Raw genomic sequence first — 22450 nt, 5'->3', positions numbered from 1 at the left:
AAACAGGCTAAGTTCAAATTTCTCCACAGTCATGCTCGGTGCTAAAAGATAGGGGAAATATATTTTTTTAAGATTTCTATTTATTTATATAACACAGAGAGAGAAAGAGTACAAGCAGGGGGAGCAGCAGAGGGAGAGGGAGAAGCAGACCCCCCCCCCACCCCACACACACACACACACCTCCCGTTTGCAGAGCAAGAAGCCTGATGCAGGGCTCAATCGCAGGACTCACGACCCCAGGACCATGACCTCAGCCAAAGACTGCACTTAACTGACTGAGCTACCCAGGCACCCCAAGAGAAATATTTCTATATTATTTTAAAGTGTTAGTGTGATTCAAGAGTTTTATATTCATATACATTTTCAAGAGAACTGGTTTTCTTTTAGTTTTCAAGAGATACTTTGAAACTTGACAAGAATTCTGGGTGTCACAAGCCACATGTAGGAAGGGAATAGGGGATCTAAACAAACTCTGTAATGAACTTCAGATCACTGAAAGAGGAGGTGAAAGCCTTTGATAATTCCTCTAGAATTACTGATAAAAGCATTGATACTCTGTGTTCCTTGAATCCATGTAAATATTGCATTAAGACCAAGTAACTGTGCAACAGAGGTTACCTAAGAGAGGGCAAATTGTGTGCATCTTGGTGATGTAAGGGATTCTAACATAAACAGGGTAGAAGGAGTGGGATGGAGGGAGGTCTGAAAGCAGTGTGGCCATGCAATTTAGTCATCTTTCAAAGCAGAAAGAAGTTGATAGCAACTCTAAATGCAAGGTAGCAAGCAAATCTGTATCCTGGTTTTTCCTAACTTTATCGGTATTGAATGAGACTACAGCTGCTCTCCAAATCTGCATCCTCTTCCTTCTGGGCACCCCACTTACCCACATGCTGTGTGCTGGGTGGATGGAGGCTGGGCCCTGCAATAGAAATGACCACCCAGAAGAGCCACTGAGTAATGTGAGACTGTGTCGGTAACCATAGGCTGATCTTCCCAAGCCAGGAAAGAAATGTTTTAGGAATACATTCACACTCCAAGAATAAGATATTTGGCTTAAATTCAGTAAATTCTTCATTTTTAAATAAAAACAAATTTTTAATGAGTGCTTATGATTTCACTTATATGTGGAATTTAAGAAACAAAGCTGATGGACATAGGGGAAGGGAAGGAAAAATAAGATAAAGACAGAGAGGGAGAGGTGCCTGGGTGGCTCAGTGGGTTAAGCACCTGCCTTCAGCTCAGGTCATGATTTGAGGTTCCTGAGGTCAAGCCCCACATCGGGCTCCCTGCTCAGTGGGGAGTCTGCTTCTCCCTCGACTCCTGCTTATGATCTCTCTCTCACTCAAATAAATCGGTAAAAACAGAAAAAAGAGAGGAAGACAAACCATAAAAGACTCTCTTTCAAAAAGATTTTATTTATTTATCCATGAGAGACAGAAAGAGGCAGAGACAGAGGCAGAGGAGAAGCAGGCTCCTTGTGGGGAGACTAATACAGCACTCGATCCCAGGACCCCGGGATCACGACCTGTGCCAAAGGTGGATGCTCAACACCGAGCCACCGAGGCGCCCCCCCCCCCCAAAAGAGACTCCCTGTTTTTAAATATTTTTTTATTGGAGTTCAATTTGCCAACATATAGCATAACACCCAGTGCTCTCCTGGCAAGTACCCCCCTCAGTGCCCGTCACCCAGTCACCCCATTCCCCTGCCCCTTGTTTGTTTCCCAGAGTTAGGTGTCTCTCATGTTCTGTCACCCTCACTGATATTTCCCACTCATTTTCTCTTAAGTCTAGGAAACAAACTGAGGGTTGCTGGAGGAGAGAGGAATGGGAGGATGGGGAAATTGGGTGATGGGCATTAAGGAGGGCACGTGATGTGATGAGCACTGGGTATTATATGCAACTGATTAATCACTAAATTCTACCCCTCAAACTAATAACACACTATATGTTAACTAAATTTAATTTAAATGAGTGCTTTTAAATAGCAAATATTATAGACTAAAAATGTAATAATCTCCAATATGATCAAGTGAGAAAAAAGAACAAAGAACAATGGGTACTGTATGTTCCTATATGTTTATTTTTTTCCTATGTGTTTAAACATGAAAAAAAAGATGTTCATATACTTAGATATTCACAGAATATTTCTAGAAGGGTACACACAGGAGTAATTAACAGTGATGCCTCCTAAGAAAGAGATTGGAGTCTCAGACCTGAAAATGACACATTTTACTATATATTCTGTTTTTGTTTGAATTCTTTTAATTTGTGCAAATAGTAACTTTTTTATTTAAAAAAAAAGATTGAATGAGCAAAGGGAAAAGAGCAAAAAATAGTATAGTCTATTTTTATGGCATAACATTCAGCCTTCCACCTTTCTGTATGCACAGGAAGCAGGGTGATGCTGGGGGCAGGGGTGGGGAAGCTGTGCATTTGTTTTATCTTTCTGTATTTCAGTATTTCTTAAGGAATATGTTGTACAAAAAGTTTCCCCAAAACAGATGGTTATACTAGGGCACCTGGGTGGCTCAGTTGATTAAGTGTCTGCCTTAGGCTCAGGTCATGATCCTGGAGTCCCTGGATGGAGCTCATGGCAGGCTTTTCATTCAGCAAAACGTTTGATTCTCCCTCTCTCCCTTTCCAGACTTGTGATCTATCTCTCTCTCTCAAATAAATAAATAATCTTAAAAAAAATAAAATAAAACAGATGGCTATACTCAAAACGCCAAAAGCAAAGTGGAGCTCACTCAGGGCTGCTTTCTTAACTCTACTTCCCCCTATATATTAAATAAATTGATCAATAGTCTGTTTAAAAATTAATGTTGGGCAGCCCAGGTGGCTCAGCAGTTTAGCGCCGCCTTCAGCCCAGGGTGTGATCCTGGAGACCAGGGATGGAGTCCCACGTCAGGCTCCCTGCATGGAGCCTGCTTCTCCCTCTGCCTGTGTCTCTCCCTGCCTCTCTCTCTCTCTCTCTCTCTGGTCTCTCATGAATAAATAAATAAATAATTTTTTTAAAAAAATAAAATAAAAATTAATGTCAGGGATGCACATTGAACACAGGTTTGAACATTCCTTTGGTACACTCCCTAATAGGAAAGCAGAAGTGAATTTCAGTGTATGCCTGAAGGGTCCAGATTGCCCTCTCTGGCTCTAGGCTATTTTCTGCCCAGAGCCACCTGTGAGCTCATGAAGGCTCATGCCAAACATCTCCAGAGCTCCTGAACAAGCCCTTCCCTCTCCTAAAGGCACCTGACAGCACCTCTGTAGTCCTTGCAACAACCTCGAGGTACCTCATCTCACTGTCATTCCAGGATGAGCAAACAGAGGCTCAAGGTGGTAAGAACCCTCGCCAAGTTCCCCAAGATCCCCAGCGATGGGACAGGCCTTTTCCCAACCCCACTGGGAAGGAATTAATGCCCAGATTGTTTGGGCTCAGTTGTGACTGAAGAAGCCTGGGCGAGAAGCCACAGGAAGCAAACAGGTCCCCTGGACCTGCTGTCACCTATGAGGCCAGTGTTACCTGTAAGGACCCTGAGGCTGGGAGGACCTGACTCAGCCAGAGACTCATGGCAGGAGTAGCGCCAACAAAGATAGAACCCAGTGTATGGGTTCTATCCCAGTGTGTCCAGCCCCAAAGGACAGCCTCTCTTACACTCTAACCCTCCACACCTCAAGGGCTGGAGTTGTCTCACTCAGGCCAGCCTGGGAACTCAGATGCTCTTCTGCGGACACTCTGGAAAGCAGAGCATGTGGGGGATGCAGGATCCCACAGACATAGCTGAGCAGGGGCTGGCATGGACTCACTCTGCTCAACACCCTGAGTGGGGGGTCCATTCAACAGATACTCATGGGGCTGGCCTGGGTCAGGTTCCTAGAAATACTCAGGGTGAGCAGAAGGATCAAACACAAGCTCTTCAAGTCTCATCTGCCCAAAGATTTAGGGAAAACAGTAATCCACGGGGAGGATATGGGATGGCCCCAAAGAATGGGGTGGCAGCCTCAGGCTTCCTCAGTCTCCACAGAAATGACCTGCAGCTTGCTTTCAGCCTGCAAGTCTAGCTGTGCCAGCAGCAAACATCTGTGGGACATTCTCTGAGCTACTGGGAGTCATGTGGTGACAATGACAACATTAAAAAATGCTTCTTACATTTGTATAGTCTTATGCAATTTACAAAGTACAGCCTCACGTAAGATGAAGAAACTAAAGCTGGGGTTTGAAGGGCTCTGGCTCCCCTGAGAATGTGCCTGGGTCATGGAGCCCTGTGGCCCTGCCTGGGCTCTTCCCATGGAGTACCTTCACTCTGGCCTCCCTACCACCCTGGCAGCTGCCCAAGGATGGTGCAGTGTCCCAGTCTTCCTTCTGTCACCCATGCTCAGCCCAGGCCAGCACCCCGACCCTTGGAGGACTTCCCTTGAAGTAGCCGGATGTCCATTCCGGAGGTGTCTTCTCACCTTCTTCTCCACTGGTCATGGAATACCACCAGATAAAAGGCCACTGACTGCTTCTTAGGTAACACGAAGAACTGATGGCCAGGACCATCAGGAACCTGGGGTTCTTCCCAGATGTAGGCTTGGCAGCTCTGTGCATATAGATGGGTCTTCCCATCACACTGAGGGGTAGGGAGCCAATATGCCTTTCTCATCAGAAAATGTCCTTGTTAGGAAGAATGTGACATGAAGAGCACATGCTTTGGAGTCTGGGGGTGTGGATCCGATTCTGGACTTCTGCACTGCACCTTAAGCCCTCGACTTTGCCCTGCCTGGTACCCTGGGCACTCCTGGGCCACAGAGGGTTAATAGCAGGTTGCATTCCTTTTCTTAGGAATGCCTATCCTTAGTGTCCTCCAGGGTGCCTCCTGGGCCTCCTGAGCAAGTGCACAGTCTATGCGGCAAGAAGAAGGACCACGGATTTCACATTCTGATAAAGGGCTTTTAGAGCAGCAATTATCTGGGGGCCCTCACTTTATCATCATGGATATAGCGGTTCAGTTCCTTCTTGGGCAACTTCTGCAGGAGAAAGAACACTAAAAGGGGACAATGAGAAAAACAGCTAATTACTTGAAAGAAAACTTTCCCTGCAGGACTTTATCCAGAAGCATTTTTTCCCACTCAGTACCTCAGGGATATACACCTGTACATCAGGGTGTGGGGCCCCACCAGCCCTATGGGGACCCTTTATTTTTTAAACTTATTTTACTTTTTTATTTGAGAGAAAGAGAGAGAGAAAGAGCAGGGTAAGGGGCAGATGAAGAGGGAGAAGCAGAAAGAAGGAGCCTGATGAGGGGCTCGATCCCAGGACCCCAGAATCATGACCTGAGCCAAAGGCAGCTACCCAACCAACTGAGCCACCTAGGTGCCCTCCAGGGGACCCTTTAGAGCAGGGAGAGGAGCTCATCGGAGAGGCACAGGCAGGTAGCAAGAGGGCAGGGGACTGGCCCCAGTCTTCAGGAAGGGGAGTGAGGCCCAAAGGAAGAGTCAGCTCCTTGCTCTGCAGCATGCATACCATACAACACTTCATTTCTCTCCACTTCTCTGCAGCCCCAGACAGGGAAAAGCCAGGTTGGGAGGATATTTTTTTTTTGAACTGTAGAGTATTATAATTTGTCTTATTAAATAGACATAGCTAATATTCCCTAACGCTGCAGAGAGTATATGTGACATACATAATTGAAACGAGCGCCTGGGTGGTTTAGTCTGTTAAGTGTCTGACTTCAGCTCAGTCATGATCTTGGGGTCCTGGGATAGAGCCCATCAGGGCAGGCTCTGCACTCCATGGGGAATCTGCTTCTCCATGTGCTCCAAACCCTGCTCATGCGCTCTCTCAAATAAATGAATAAAATAAAAAAATATAATGGAAAATATGAAATTATAATTCCTATCAGAATGTATCCTCTGCTGAATGATAAGCAAGTCCTATTACCTCATTAAGGCAAATCAGTAAATAATCTGGGCTTTATTTTGCATCCTACTAAACTGGGGGCTTAGGTTGGAAAAGGTTGCAAATTTCACATGAGCTACCTTCTGGACTACAATGCTTTTGAAGTCATGGGAAGTAAACAATTCTAGAAAGAATATTTAAATGTCTAATTTTAATTCCCACAGGACTATCAAATGCATTTAACAAACAGTTCAGAGCCTCTTCTGAACAAGGTACCTCAGAGATGTCCTCCAAGAGCCTACTGGTCTGAAGGAGGAATGCTGTCCACACAACTCATTTCTAAATACACACTCCTGTTAAAATGCTCTGTATCCTCCTCCAGCTGAGAAGTGGCTGTACATATTTCAAAGAGACACCAGAATTTTCCTACCTCTTCTCTCTCAGCAACGAGTAGGTTTCTTTGCCCTGATTAGTTAGCACTTGGAAATAAGGAATTATTTTGCACAGAATCATGGAGTTGATAGGATAACAGAGATCAGGCAGCTAGATTTCTTCATTTTACATGTGAAATTAGACCTAGGGAATGTGCCCAAAGTGGGGGCTAATGCAAGAATAAGGCTATCACTGAGCTGGGAGTTCTCTCCCCAGCAGGCCGACCAGTCCCTCACCAAGGCAGATGGCAGGCCGCACACAGATGCTCACTTATGTCCATGTTTGTAGCCTGGCCCTCCAGCCACTCACTCCCTAGGGGTGGAAGGAGTTTAATTTAAATGCAACTATACACTAACCCTCTGCTAATAAACTCTAAATGTTAACAGAATTTCTCCTCTATGTTGGCCCCTCCTTGAGGGGGATCCTGAAGCCTTAAATGCCCTTTCTGATAATGCATTTCTGAACACACTCCTGCCAGACTGTTCACAGGATAAGTCAATTTATTTTTATTTGTATTATTGAAGTACCAGGTGACATACAATGCTGTATTAGTTTCAGGTGTACAACATAGCGATTTGACAATTCAGTACATTACTCAATGCTCACCATGGTTAAGTGCAGTCACCATCTGCCACCCTACAATGTTATTACAATATTATTGACTGTATTCCCTATGCTGTATTCTTTATCTCCATGATTTATTTTATAAATGGAAGTTTGTGCCTCTTAATCCCCTTACCCTATTTTGCCGATTTCCCCAGTCCCCGTAGGGAAGAGTTAATTTTGGCAGAAGAAGCCTAAGGAAACCCTGTTTCCCTCACCCAGTACATGCAGAGATGCCCAAGCTGACAGCATGCCACACCTGATAACCTAGAGTTAACTGGCCACTTCTGACCAAATGGACCTGAGGGCTTAGTTCACAATCAGCACCTCAGACAAGACAGATTTCACAAACCGAATAATCAAGAAATATATGTGAAGTGTAATCCATCCTTGCAATTCCAGGCCACAGATCCCCAAGAGGTTCAGTCTGGCCTTACAATTTGCCTACCAATAATTGTATATCCATGCTGCCAAGTTAAATAGCCACAGAACTTTCACTCAATCTAATAAGTGATGGGGCTTGCAAAGCCACTTCCTTCCACACGGGCCTGCATCATTGCTGAGATAGAATGGAGACCTCTGCATGCTTCACCATTGTCAATGCCAATGACAAGAGCTATTCCATGGTCTCAGAGCCCAGAGACTTGTTCTGGGAGTGCCAGCAGGTTCTACAAGGGAGTGCATTTGGGGTAGACAGAGTGGTGTAGACACTGATTTGGTCACAGCTCCCGCCAGGGGTAAATGCCAGGACTAGCCATGCTGGCAGGATCTCAAGTCATAGTCACTGACCTTCACTGACTTTGACTGATACAACTCTACCTTTGTAATGATTTTCTCTTTCTTCTCCCCCATCTCCAAGCTGTTCATGCAAACCACCAATCTTTCATTGATTCCAAGAGCAAGAAAATGTGCTCTGTAACCATCTGATGAGCCCTCGGGGGCTCAAGCAGCACCCAAGATATCAGAAACACAGCCCAATTTTGAGGAAGTTTGTGATTTATTTGGATTTAGAGGAATTACCTTTAGTATTTTTTTTAAAGATTTATTTATTTATTTTAGAGAGAGAAGAGAGAGAGCTTGTACATCAGCTGGGGGAGGGGTAGAGGGAAAGAACCTCAAGCAGACTCCACACTGAGCCCAGGGGAATCCAGGGCTGGATTGCAAAACTCTGAGATCATGACCTCAGCTGAAATCAAGAGTCTGGCGCTTAACCATATGAGCCACTCAGGTGCCCCTCCCTTTAGTATTTTTAACAGAGCTGGCTCACAATTCTAAGTAAACTGTAAGAATCACTAAGCCACAGGCAGTCATCTATACTTCTTATCCAGGCTTCCTTCTTCCTCTACAAAAAAAAAAAAAAAAAAAAAAAAAGACAAAGCAAGTTCATCCAAGCAATGCCTTAAGTTACAAGTACAAATTGTATATCCATTAACTGACAAGAGAGAGAAACAGGGCTACTGATGAGACAGACACACTCCATCTCCAGTTCCTTTTATTGGAACAACTGATAGCTCTTTAGGATTTAAGAACTCATTGCATACACTCCCATCTGCTCCTCCCCCAGAGCCCACAGGAAGGCCGGAACAGATATTTTTCCCTAGGGGCTGCCTGGGACTATGCCCAAGGTCACACAGCTGATCACCTAATCCAAGTCAGAGTTGGCAACCTGTCTCATTTATTTTTACTGCTTAGTGGTGATTCTTTTAAGAGACAGCATGATATTATTGAAAAGACCAGCAAAAAAAAAAAAAAAAAATCCAATTCACATATTTTAAAAAGAAAAAGTTAACTATGTATATCTTGAATGTGGAAATATCTTCTTTTAAAAAGATTTATTTATTTATTTTAGAGAAAGAGAGAGAACACACAAGCAGGGCGAGGGGCAAAGGAAGAGGCAGAGATCTGGAGCAGACTCTGCTCTAAACGCAGGGCCCAATGTGGGGCTCAATCTCATGACCCTGAGGCCATGATGAAGCCAAAATCAAGAGTCAGATGCTTAACCAACTAAGCCACCCAGGCGCTGCTGGAAAGATCTTTTTTAGAGGCATGAAATATTTTAAAAAAATTTTTTTATAGAGGCATGAAATACTAAACATGAAAATGTGTTGCCCATATTTCAATAATACACATTTTTTTCCAAACTTCAAATCATTACTAAAGGAATTGTGGGGAAATGGATTGTCACCATGCCCTTTGGACCTCCCCAGATAGAAGGGTACAATTTAGGCGCAGCCTGGGTGGCTCAGTGGTTTAGCACCACTTTCGGCCAAGGGCGTGATCCTGGATACCCGGGATCGAGTCCCACATTGGGCTTCCTGCAAGGAGCCTGCTTCTCCCTCTGCCTGTGTCTCTGCCTCTCTCTGTCTCTCTCTCTCTCTCTCTGTGTCTCTCATGAATAAATAAATAAAATCTTTTTTTTTTTTTTTTTTAAAGGGTACAATTTAGCATGAGGGTGGGGGTGGGCTGCAGAACAAGGAGCACTCCGTCTCCCAGGACACCGTGCATTGTGTAGTCTCTTGCATGACAAGGATATGTCAGGCCAATCCTGAACTTACTTTAAGACCCAAGAGAGGCCCATGTCATGGACCTAAAACAGAAGCACAGAGATGACTGGGATAAATCATGGGGGTATCAGCCCCAAGGAGAGCAGAGCAAGGTCTTTTCAGAGGCAGCAAGGCTCAGTCTGGCAGGGCAGCACCTGAGGTATCTGCCTTAGCTCCACGCATCTCCCTTCTCTGAGGTGAACTTGCAAACTCTTGTCTCAGTAACTGAGAAACTAATCTCACCAAGGTGTGGGTGGGTGGTTTATTCACATCATCAATCCTTAGTGCCATGTGAAACTCTACAGTAATCTAATAAAACAATTGAGTGAAATACCAAACAGAAAAAGAAATTAATTTCAAAGTTCTCATTTTATATCTCATAAAAGTCAATACAACATCTTCTTCATGCATATTCATTCAGACATCAAATTTCCATTATATTTATAAGAAAAACCATGTAAGAGTAAACTAAGTTCAAATAAAAAATAATTCCCTGGAAGGAGACTCAAAATCCTTCTAACCTAGAAAATGAGTTTACTTTAGACTTATCTGCTTAAACCAAGAGAGATGCTTTTACAATTTGCACAGCACTAATGTGCATTTGACATCTCAGAATGTGAGCTGGTGAGGATAGCACAAATCTGTAATAGCAAGAGCTGGAGTTTCATGGGATAGAATGATTTTACTAGATAAGGCCTTGGAGACATATGAAGCTAACCCTCTCCTTTTCCCACAAGAAGCCTAGAGCATGACCACGCCATGTGTCATGCATCCAGGTAATCCAGTTGGAAATGCAGGGCCTTTATCCCTCTGCCTCACTTCCTGGTCAAGAGGTAAAATGCACAAGCCAGCCAGCTAAACACACCACAACACAGGCAGGTAATACGGTGGCATCCAGCCCATCTTTCAATTTCGGAATTTAAAGACTTACTATTTAAACTCACTTCTCCAGTCTGTTACTATGAACAATAAAGAATCTGTCCCCAAAGTGCGGCAAAAGTGGCTCCTTACCTTGCCTGCTCTGTCTCATCCGCATTAAGGCCATCTTATTCTTGGGCTGACATGTAGACCATTTGGGATACAGCAGTCTAACCAAGGCCAAATAAAACTCTGTCTCAACTTTCAATGGTAAAATATTTTCAAATTAAATTTGAACTAGTATGTAGGAACTAGCATGTTTTATTCCAACTTAAGTGCCTGTGGATCTCAGGGCTCCCTCTGAATAGGATGTTCTGTGGTCATCCTCAGGGATGGACATCTTCTAAAAGGATTAGGCACAACCTTTTATTTAACTAGTGGCACATCCCTCTGTAGCCATGTAGAGCACTCTGAATGAAGAGAGTGGTTCAGCACAAAGCTGAAAAAATTATTCCCATTTGCCCCTCTGAAATCAATAATTTGGGATCCCTGGGTGGCGCAGCGGTTTAGCGCCTCTGCCTTTGGCCTAGGGCGCGATCCTGGAGACCCGGGATCGAGTCCCACATCAGGCTCCTGGTGCATGGAGCCTGCATGGAGCCTGCTTCTCCTTCTGCCTGTGTCTCTGCCTCTCTCTCTCTCTCTCTCTGTGTGACTATCATAAATAAATAAAAATTAAAAAAAAAATGAAATCAATAATTTGGTTTTACATGCATTTTTGATGGAACAAGAAGTATCAAGAAATATCCAGTCACAACATTTGGATTGTTCTCTAGTGGAAAATCTATCCCTAAGTAGTGCTAGGTTTCCCTTTTGCATGTGGGTGCCATGAGGGACCTGGGGGAAGAACAGAGTATCTGGTGCTCAGTAGCACTCTAGACACTGCAGTGATCATCGAAGCCTTGGAGAACACCCATCCCAGCCGAGCAAGAGCTCACCCATCCCTCCACGCTGGAGCTCAGTTCCTGCAAGGAGAAGCCTCATAGGGAACTTGCTGATGAACAACCTGCCCACACTCAGAGCCAGATTAAGCCCATTTTAGCGAAAAACACAGTTGCCTCTCTTCTGTTTTCATTTTCTATGAGAAAAGAAATGTACTGTGAATATACATTTGCTTTATTCCATGAGAGAAACCCCAAGGCCAATAACCCTGGTAAGGCAGGCAAATAAACCCTCTGGGAGGTGCCACAGACACAGAGTCCCAGGGCTTAAGTCAATAGGAGTCAAACCAAAGAGGAAGGAAACTGTGGGAAAACAGAGGGTTGGCGGCATTTCCATTGGTTGTCCTGGCTGGCAGTCATGTCCTCACCAGGACCAGGATGCAGGCCAGCAGCTCATCCTCAAGCCAACACTCTCCCTTCTGCAGTTGGAGAAGGCACCACATCTTCAGACTAGAATCAACAGCCAACCTTCCAAAGACTGGGGGCCCTTCAAGTTAGAGCAGTCTCAATGCCCCTTTGAGGGAGGCCTGAGTTCTGGAAGCCACAACCTCTGGCTATTCAAGTAATTTGCCCGTCCTTCCTTCAGTTTCCATCGTCTGAGTGACAGGCACTTGGAGGTGCGGTGCACAACCCCGCCCCCTCCCCCCCAACTCGGTTATCCCAGATGCTCTCCCAAGGTGGCTCAGGTAGAGAGTGGACTTCCAACTCGCAGTTAGCATGCCCCCTGCTGGCCGTGCGGGAGCTGACTCAGCCTTTAGTCTCCAGACCTAAGACATAAGTAAATGACCTTAGGATCCAAATGGAACAAAAAGAAAAAGCAAGGCAATTTTGGCTTCTTAGAAAAGGAAGACATGATACTCTAAACACACAAACTGGATAAAGAGGCTTTAAAGTGCTTGTTTTTGAAAGGTTTTAAAAGAAATAAGTGATGAATACCTAAAGATTTAGGGGAAACACATTTCTATTTTTACAAGTACTGCAGTGAGTTAAATAAAAAACACTATGACGAATATTTTCACAGGTCTACGGGTTAAAAAAAAAAAAAAAGGAAATGTGGCCAGAGTGGTTTTTACAGTCTCAATTTCTGAAAAGGTCATAGCCTGGAGCCTGAAAAAACAATTTTCATACTATTTCACATAGTACTGGGAATACTTCAATTACAGAAAAATCTCTGCCATGACTTAAGAGCTCAAGTTCTAAAGCAACCACACGCAGTGAGACCAAAGTCACCAAAAAGTCACAGAAAATTCTGCTACATGCTTCCTGTCTCATCCAGTCTCTCCGTTGTGAAGACATTTGGCAACTGCAGGAAGTGTGAGGCTGTGTACACACAGCCTGCTTCAGGGGGAGGTGTGCTTCCCCTTTTCTGCAAGGTGAGGACAGATAATCCAGCTTCTTGACAACTCCACCAATATCCTCCACCAGAGCCGAGGGCCCTAGCAGTTACTTCCTATGGGGACACCTGCTGTACCACATCGAGGTTGAGACCCACACCCAGCAAGATTCCACGAAGCAATAGGTTCCATCCATTGTCACCCTGAACATCACCTTAATGTAAACCATTGCTTGACTCCAGTCCAGGGTTTCAAAGCTCCACATTCCTGACCAGACTTAAACTTTTACATGGCATATGGTATTAACTTCTTTACAGACCAAATATGATCACACTAATAATTTAAGGCATGCTTATTTTAAGCAATTAGGGGTAGTCATTAATTATTAAATATAAAAATGTCAATACTTTTATTCCATTGATTCTTTCGATATGATAGGCTTAAGCAGATTTGCAGACTGTCTTGGGAACTTGCTTACTTTTGTTCCCATAATAATCAATACTAACGGAACACACACACACAATAATGATGGCTTGTTGCTTCCATGGAGGGGGGAAGTTCCCGCAGAACTTGGTGTGCTGTGCAGGTAGATGTCCAGCCTCAGGGTGCTGAATTGGCCTTGAGGATGGTGGGACACACAGCTGCTATAGTAAGAAAAGGAAAGGCAGGGAGGACCCTACAGAAGCTGCCACTCCTCTCCCTAGGGCGGGCTGCTCCCAGACCCATCCTGGAGGGGAGTGGGGATGCTGAAGGAAGGAGACTTACAGATTTTCCTAAAGCAATCAAGGCCTGTAAGAATTTAGGCCACACTGTCCACCTTTTCCTGGACACATCAATGTGCCACATCACATATAATATCTTAATTTTTTTTTAATCTCACAGCTCACTTTGATCTCTAAAGACAAGGCAAGGCAATAAGCATGTAAGTGTCATGCATGACCCTTTCCCCTGGATCCTTGTGATGTGGCTGAAGCAATTCCCAGATCCGCTGGGATCTAACAAGTTTCCTTTCAGCTACTCTCAAATCTATTGATTCCCAAGCCAATACATGAATATAAAAACCGTTTCATTTGTGTAATGCCGTTGAGTTTAGAAACCAGAGGCAAATCCATTTTATTACAAAGATTCTCAAAGGGCTGCAATAGCTGCACCGGGAGGAGGGTACACTTGAGCGGTTGTGTCCAATGAAGGAAAGTTTTTGTTAATGATGACATCACTGACATCTCTCAAATTTAAAGGAGCACTTAAAGCACAACAGATGCAATTTTCCCCATCCAGTGAGAAGCTACTAGGGAAGGCCTCCGGGTTCACAGTCAAATTGCAGTAAAGGTTCCCCTGCGGTCCAGCCAGACCCAAAACGGAGCAAGCGAGCGAGTGGTACGCGGGGCTCCAGTGGCCCACGCAGCACTGCCTGAGCGCCCGGCTGGCGGCCTCACGCGCTGTTCCTGGGCCCCGGCGCGCCCCGGAGCCTGCCAGCGCCGCGGGACCCCAGGCGCGCCCCCACGCCCGTCATCACGTTCCAGTGCAGGCAGCTCAAGGGCCCGGAGGAGACGATGGCCCAGACCCAGCCGGGGCGCCGCGCCCTGCCCGGGAGACGCGCGCTGGGCCGGAGCCGGCGGGGTCCACAGCGGCGCCCGCAATGCAGCGCGCCGCGAACCCTGCGCGGGGCCCGCGACCCCCGCAGCCCCTGTGCCTCGGCGCCGGGGCCCCGGGGTCGCCCGGCCTCTGCGCCCCCCTGCCTCTCCGCGGAGCACGGAGGGACCCGGCGCCCGCGCTCCGCCAGCCACCTGCCTGGCCCGCGGCCCCGGCCCCGCCACTGCCGCCGGCAGCACCGCGGCCAGCGCCGCCTCCCTCACCTGCCGCGCCGCGCCGCGCCGCGCCGCTCCGCTCCGCCAGCCTCAGCGCCGCAGTCGCCGCTACCCGACTTCCATTTTCTCTCGCTTTAAAGGAAAATCAGATCAGCTGTTCGGCTCGCGCTCCGGCTCCGCGGCCCCCTCCCCAGCTGCCGCTCGCGGTCTCGGGGCCTCTCCTCCCCCGCCTCCTCCCGCGCTCCGCTCCGCCCCTCGCACCCCTCCCGGCCCCGCCCGCAGACGCCCGGCGCGCGCCCTGCCCTGACGTCACCGGCCCCAGCCGCGCCCCGCCCCCGCCCCGCCCCCGCCCCGCCCCCGCCCCGCCCCCGCCCCGCCCCTCGTGGACGAGCGCGCCCCCGCGCCGGCGTCCCCGGGGCGCGCGTCCTCGCTGCCCGGGCCGGTGCGGCGGGAGGGGCCTCCGCGAGAAGCGCGCTCTCCCCGGGCGCGGGAAAGCTCACGCCGCCGGGGGCCTCCTGGCACCTGCCGCGGGGACTGCAGGGGAAGCCGCTTAAATCGCCTGCCTTTGCCTTCTCACCCTCGCCCTTGTGAGTCCACCTTTCTCATTTCTTACCGCCGCTCACTCTTCCCAAACTTTCCCTACCCGCCCTGTCTCCGCTCCCTTTCCAAGCGTTTGGGGGCCCATGCATCACCTTCCTGCGAAGTTGCGCCTTCTGATCCGAAACTGGTGTTCTTACCTTTCCCCGTTTCTTGCCTTCGTCTTGATACCTCATGCCACCGCTTCTAGGGGTTCTTGTCGCCGATACCCAGGCCTGTCCTCTGCTTTCCGTTCACTCTCACATCACCCTTCGGTGTAACCACGCCCCCCCCCCATTCCAAATAATGTGTTATGTTACAGGTTAGTTAATACCATCCTCATGCGTTTCTTGACAACTGTTATTTCACTTACTTTAGGACTTTTTGCTTAGTTTTGCACATTACATATATGTTTAATAGTAGTTTAGTAATTTATTTGACTTTTTGAATTGATACACAGTAAAATTGACTTTGAGGGGAAGGAGGGGTGTAAAACACTTGTTTGGATTCCTGTGGCCACCAGCACAGTTAGGATACATCAACCAAAGAATTATCTCTTGCCCTTTGATAGCCACACCCTCCCTGAACCATAATACACAACCATTGACATACTTTTGCCTACATCCCTGCGGTTTTGCCTTTTTTGAGAATTTTATGTTCGCGGAATTATGCCATATGCAACATTTTGAGTCTGACTTTATTCATTCACCATTATGCTTTTGAGATTCACCCATGTTGTGTGTATCAATAGTTCTTTTTTATTGTTGGATGCTATCCCATTATTGGTGCCACATTTTGTTTCTTCAACCACTGAAGAATATTTAAGTGATTTCCTGTTTTTGGCGATTGTGAATAGATACTCTTTAGGCACTTGCATGCCGAGTTTTGTGTGGACAAAAGTTTTCACATTAGTTGGGTAAATACCTTGGAGTGCCAACAGAAACCTCATTTAACATTATAGGAGTCCTACAGCTTTCCAGAGTGTGTACACCATTTTCATAACCACTAGCAATTATGAGTCTCACTTTCCTGTATCCTTGCCAGCACTGGATATTTTATATATATACATGTATAATTTATACAGCAAACACACACACATGCACATATATGCATATAGGGCATTTTCATAGTTGTGGAGACACATGTCATTGTCGTTCTAATTTTCAATTCCCTACTAAAAGTTATATTGAGCATCTTTTCGTATGTGTATTTCCTAGCTATATATCTTCTTTGATGAGGAATCTGTTTACATCTTCGCCTATTTTAATTTGGGGTTTTTAATTTTCTTATTATTGAGTTTTAAGAGTTCTTTTCAAAATTTTTTTATTGGAGTTCAATTTGCCAACATAGAGCATAACACCCAGTGCTCATCCCAGCAAGTGCCCCCCTCAGTGCCTGTCACCCAGTCACTCCCACCCCCCGCCCACCTCCCTTTCCACCACCGCTTGTTCGTTTCCCAGAGTAAGGAGTCTCTCATGATCTGTCTCCCTCTCTGATGTTTCCCACTCATTTTTTCTCCTTTCCCCTTTATTCCCTTTCACTACTTTTTATATTCCCCAAATGAATGAGACCATATAATGTTTGTCCTTCTCCGATGACAAATACCCACCATTTGCTTCGACGTGGATCGAACTAGAGGGTATTATGCTGAGAGTTTAAGAGTTCTTTGTGCATTTTGGATAGAAGTACCTTATAAGATATGTGTTTTGTAAATATTTTCTGCCAGTGTGAGGCTTGTTTTTCATTCTCTTCATAGTGTCTTTTGCAGAGTAGAAGTTTTTAATTTTAATAAAAGTCTAACTTTTTTTCTTTCAAGAATCATACTTTTGGTATTATATCTAAAAATATCACCAAATCCAAAGTCACATAGATTTAAGCCTGTTTTCTTCTTCAAATTTTATAGTATTATATTTCACATTTAGGTGTATGCTCTATTTTTACTTAAGTTTTGTGAGGGTATAGGGTCTATGTCAAGACTTTTTTTTTTTTTTTTTTTTTTGCATGTAGATGTTCAGTTGCTTCAGCATCATTTCTTGAGAAAACTATTCTTTCCCCCACTGAATTACCTTTGCTTTGTTATCAAAGATCAGCTAATTGTGTTTATGTTGGTATGTTCTGTTGCATTGATACATATGTCTACTCTTTAACCAATAATATCAGAGTGTCTTGATTACTGTAATTTTATAGTAAGTCTTGAAGTTGGGTAGTGTCATTCTTCTGATTTTGTTCTTCTGTACTATATTGGCTATTCTAGCTCTTGCTTTTTCATATAAACTTTAGGATCAATTTGTAGATATCTGAAAATAGCTTGTTCATATTTTAATTGGGATTCCGTTGATCTGTGGATCAAGTTTGAAGAATTTATGTCTTAACAAGATTGATATAAAGTATCTATCCATTTATTTAGATCTTCTTTGAATTTTGCAATTCAACTGCATTTCCAGCAATGTTTTATGGTTTTCTGTATAAAAGTTCTATACATATTTTGAGTTACATGTAAGCATTTTATTTTTTGGAGTTATTGTATATGAAATTGTTTCTTAATTTCTAATTTCGGTTGTTCATTGCTAGACTATAGGAAAGCAGTTGACCTTGTATATTAACCTTGTATCTTGTAACCATGCTATACTTGCCCTAGGAATATTTTTGAGGATTCTTTGCGATTTTCTACATAGGCTATTGTCATCTACTAATAGTTAGGTGCTGCTGAAGCAAGCACTGTCATCTATTAATAGAAACAGTTTTATTTCTTCCTTTTTGATCTGTATAGATGTTATTGTTTTTTCTTGTCCTCTTAAACTAGCCAAGACTTCCAGTATAACGTGGAATAGGACTGATAAAAGAGAACATCCTTGCCTTGTTCCTGATTTTAGGGGGAAGCATCCAGTTTCTCATCATTAAGTATGATATTAGCTATAGTTTTTTTGTGCATATTCTTTAACAAATTGAGGATGTTTTTCTCTATTTCTGGGTTACAGAAAGCTTTCTTCTTTTTAAATGAATGGATGTTGAATTTTGTCAGATGCTTTTTCTGCATCTCTTGATATGATCACATGATATTTCTTATTTAGCTTATTGATGTGATGGATTATTTGTTTGATGTTTGACGTACAGATGGCCAACAGACATACGTAAAAGATGCTCAACATCACTCATCATCAGGGAAATACAAATCAAAACCACAACGAGATATCACCTCAGACCTGTCAGAATGGCTAAAATTAACAACACAGGAAACAAGAGGTGTTGTCCAGGATGCAGAGAAAGGGGAATCTTCTTATAACCGTTGGTGGGAATGCAAAGTGGTTTAGCCACTCTGAGAAACAGTATGGAGATTCCTCAAAAAGTTAAAAATAGAACTAACCTATGATCCAGCAATTGCACTCCTAGATATTACCCAAAGGACACAAAAATACTAATTTAAAGGAGTTACATGCATCCTGATGTTTAGAGCAGCATTATCAACAATAGCCAAATTATGGAAACAGCCCAGCTCAAATGTCCATCGACTAATGGATGGATAAAGAAGATGTGGGGTGTGTGTGTGGTGTGTGTATATATATATATCTGTGTTTTTCTTATCTTTTATCATGCTTTGTAAATTTTTATTGAAATCCAGACATATTGTATTGAGAAATGAGAATTGAGGTATATCCTTGACTCTATAATAAGGATTGATATTAATGTGGGTAGGGTTGAGGATTTGTTTTATGGCTGTTGTAGATACCAGAGGCTTCAAATTCTTCTATTATCCTTGTTTTTGTCTTCTCTCTTAACCTTGGGCCTACCTGAGGACTCCACCTCAGAAAGATAATCTGTGTTGTGCAGCTTTTTTTATCTGTAATTCACTGTTAGTATCCTGGAACCCTGTCAGTATAGTGGTAAGGTATGGGTGAGGGGGAGTGTTTCATAATCTTCCAATTATATTGAGTCCTTTACCATACATGTTTCTCTGGCCAATGACCTGGACAAGTGTTTTTTCTTATACGGATTTCCCTTCCATCATGCCTTAGATGAGACAGGGAGGCTACAGCAGGTGGGTTGAGAGGACTACCTTTTTTATGGTAATGGAACAGGGCTCCAATAAAGTTGGCCTTTTTTATGGAAAAGGCTCTGGTATATTTTTCACAAGGATTAGTCTTCCTTTCCCTGCTAATGCCAAAAAGGACTCTCCCTTGGACCTTCATTGTGAGAACCTGGCAAGGTTTCTAGAGGTAATGTCCACGAAAGTATGGGAGTCCTCCTAAGATTGGGCCCTTAGAAGTTTCTTACTTTCAAACTAGTCCACACTCACTCAGCCTCTTGTAATTTGTCAAAATTACCATTAGGTGTTCCACCAGTGTGTGGTCTCCATAGCTGCTCCAGGTGCGCAAATCTCAGTGTGACTTTCTAGATTGACTAGTCTTTTCAGATTTTCAGGTGGTAGTTTGTCCTGCAACACTAATTTTCTGATGGGTCCAAGAAAAGTCATAGCTTTTCTATTTGTCCAATTCTTATTGTAGAGACAATGATCTGCAAGCTCTTTACACACTAGAGCCCAAATCGGATGTCTCCCTACCATTATGTTTGTAAAATGCGTTTTCCTAATGGTTAATGATAGTGAGCCTCTTTTCATGGGCTTATTTGCCATCCTTCTATTCTTTTTGGTGAATTTTCTCTTCAACTCTTAAACTCGGGGGTCCCTGGGTGGCTCAGCAGTTTGGCGCCTGCCTTTGGCCCAGGGCGTGATCCTGGAGTCCTGGGATCAAGTCCCACGTTGGGTTCCTTGCATGGAGCCTGCTTCTCCCTCTGCCTATGTCTTTGCCTCTCTCTCTCTCTCTCTCTCTCTGTGTGTCTCTTATGAATAAGTAAATAAAATCTTTTAAAAAAAATCTTAAACTCATTATTTTCTTCTGTTAGGTTTTTGGGAGTTCTTTACATATTCTGGGTACAGTCCTTTATCAAATATATGATTTGCAAATATTTTCGTCCAATCTGTAGTATATCTATTCATTGTATTGAGAGGAGTTTTTTTCCATAGAGCAAACATTTTTAATTTTGATGAAATCTGATTTAAAATTTCTAATTTTATTTTATAGTTCAGATTTTTGGTGACATATCTAAGTACTCTTTGCCTAATTCCATATCGCAAATACCTTCTATGTTTTCTCCAAAAAGTTTTATAGAATCGTACTTTACATTTATGCGTATCATCTATTTTTTTAAAGATTTTATTTATTTATTCATGAGAGACCCAGAGAGAGAGAGAGAGAGAGAGAGAGAGAGAGGGAGAGACACAGGCAGAAGGAGAAGCAGGCTCCATGCAGGGATCCCAATGCAGTACTCGATCCCAGAACCCTGGGATTATGACCTGAGTTGAAGGTAGATGCCCAACCAATGAGCCATCCAGGCATCCTTCACCTATTTTTTATTAGTTTCTTAAAAAAGTGTGAGGATTAAGTCCAGGTACATTTTTTTTTTTTTGGTCATGTAGATACCTAATTTTTTCAACATTTGTTGAAGGCTTTCCTTTCTACATTGAATCACCTTTGCACAACAATAAATTGTGTGGATTAACTTATGTATTTTATGTTGCATTGATTTATATATCCTTTCACCTTCTTTGATTTTTATACTTCTATATTAATTTTTAAAAATCTAATACTGTGAGTCTTCTGTGTTCTTCTTTTTCAAAAAAATTTGGCTATACCAGTTCCTTTGCTTTTAAATATAACTTTAAGAATCAAGCTTATCTGTATTTACAAAAACACGTGACAGGGTTTTGATGGGAATTGAGTTAAATATATAGATCAATCTGAGAAGAATTGATATCTTAAATGAATGTTTCCCAGTGTACATAATAAGTCTATTTATTTCGTCTTTGATTTCTTTAATCAGTATTTGGTAATCTAAAGATCCTTCACATGGTTTGGTAAATTTCTTTGTAAGCATTTCAAAAATAATTTGTTAAAGGTGTTGTGAATTTTCAAAAATTTCCATTTCCATTGTTTATTGCTAATTTATAGAAATATGATGGATTTTTGTGTGTTGACCTTGCATCCTACAACCTTCTTCTTTCTGGGGCTTTTTCATAGATTTTATGTATAGATAATATCATATTCTGTTAATATAAACAGCTTTTTTCTTCTTTTTCAGTCCTATGCCATTTATTTTTTTTCTCACTAATTGCACTGGCAAGAGCTTCCAGTAGGAAAATGAATAAAAAGTGGTTAATGCAGACATCCGTGCCTTGTTTTTTATTTTTGCAGCAAAAAAAATCAGTCTTTCAACATTAAGTATGATGTTAGCTGAACGCTTTTATGGATGCCCTTGTCAGTGGTTGGGGGGTTCCCTTTTAGTCTGCTAAATGTTTGTGTTGTAAGTGTGTATTGAATTTTGTCAGATGTTTCTTTTGCATCAATTTCTAGGTTCATGTGGTTTTCTTCATTAATCTGTTAATACAATGGGTTATGTTGTCTGTTTTTGAATATTGAACCAGCCCTGCATTCCCAGGATATATCCAGCTTTTCATAGTGTTTTTTTTTCTTCTTTATGTTTTGCTGAAATCAATTTGTCAGTACTTTGTTGAACAACTCCGCATCTGCCTTCTTGAGGATATATGTTCATTGTTCTCTTGTATTATCTTTGACTTAGCTTTGGGATCAGGGTAATGGTAATCTCATAAAATTTTCTATATTCTGGGGGTCATTATGTAGAATTTGTGCTGTTTCTTCTTTCAGTACTTCATAATTTCACCAGTAAAACTGTGTGTGCATGGAGTTTTTCCCCAAAGGTTTTTAACTACAAATTCAGATAGATATGGAACTATCCAGGAATTCATATATCACTTTATGAGTTTACTCTCTTGTTCTCCCTTTTCTGCACAACCTTCTTCACTCTGTCCAACTTTCTGGTCTTCCACTCTGGCCTTCCTTCTTGGTCATCTATATAGAAAAATAGGACTTTAATCCCCTCTGCTCTGCCATACATATCCCACAACTACATCTCCATTCAGGGCCAAGTTGCAGGAGTATAGAGAAAGAAAAAAAAAAAGTAATGGAGATATTCTACATACTCTTGAAAATACATCTCCTCTCATCTCTATCAGCATTTTAGGTGCCTGCCTGGCCTCATTGCCTCTACTGCCACCATCACCATGGTGCAGTATTGCTTGAGTGTTGGGGCAGGAGAGAGGGGCCAAAAGAATTGTAAAATAATCCCCAATCCGAAAGAATGGGAATAAATCATTTTATGTAATTGAAATACCCAGAGAATGAGAAAACAAGACATATCCTCTCCCGTCCTCAATGTATTGGGAAGGACAGAGATGTGACCTTGCACTACAGTCATTCTCAGAACAAGAGAGGTCATATATAGATACCATTGAGAGATGTTTCTTTGACCCTTTGACCCCGGACACACAATAAAAACTACCAGGTAA

At 43.4% G+C, this 22450-nt stretch overlaps 1 protein-coding gene and 1 long non-coding RNA gene across 4 annotated transcripts in view; one reads left to right on the top strand and one right to left on the bottom strand.

Moving 5' to 3' along the window:
- OTUD7A (OTU deubiquitinase 7A) overlaps positions 1 to 14703 on the bottom strand; it is a 385116-nt gene extending 370413 nt beyond the window's left edge. For both annotated transcript variants that reach the window (XM_025437156.3, XM_025437155.3), the window contains exon 1: positions 14503 to 14703. The gene's annotated coding sequence lies outside the window, so the exon portion shown is untranslated. The remainder of the gene's footprint in view (positions 1 to 14502) is intronic.
- Positions 14704 to 14883: 180 nt separating this feature from the next.
- Positions 14884 to 22450, top strand: part of LOC118354244 (uncharacterized) — a 40568-nt gene continuing 33001 nt past the window's right edge. For both annotated transcript variants that reach the window (XR_007409603.1, XR_007409604.1), the window contains exon 1: positions 14884 to 15041. This is a non-coding gene — a long non-coding RNA (uncharacterized LOC118354244). The remainder of the gene's footprint in view (positions 15042 to 22450) is intronic.

The sequence above is a fragment of the Canis lupus genome, chromosome 3 (assembly GCF_003254725.2).
Source record: "Canis lupus dingo isolate Sandy chromosome 3, ASM325472v2, whole genome shotgun sequence".
Classification (NCBI taxonomy): domain Eukaryota; kingdom Metazoa; phylum Chordata; class Mammalia; order Carnivora; family Canidae; genus Canis; species Canis lupus.
This window is presented reverse-complemented; position numbering and strand designations above follow the sequence as displayed.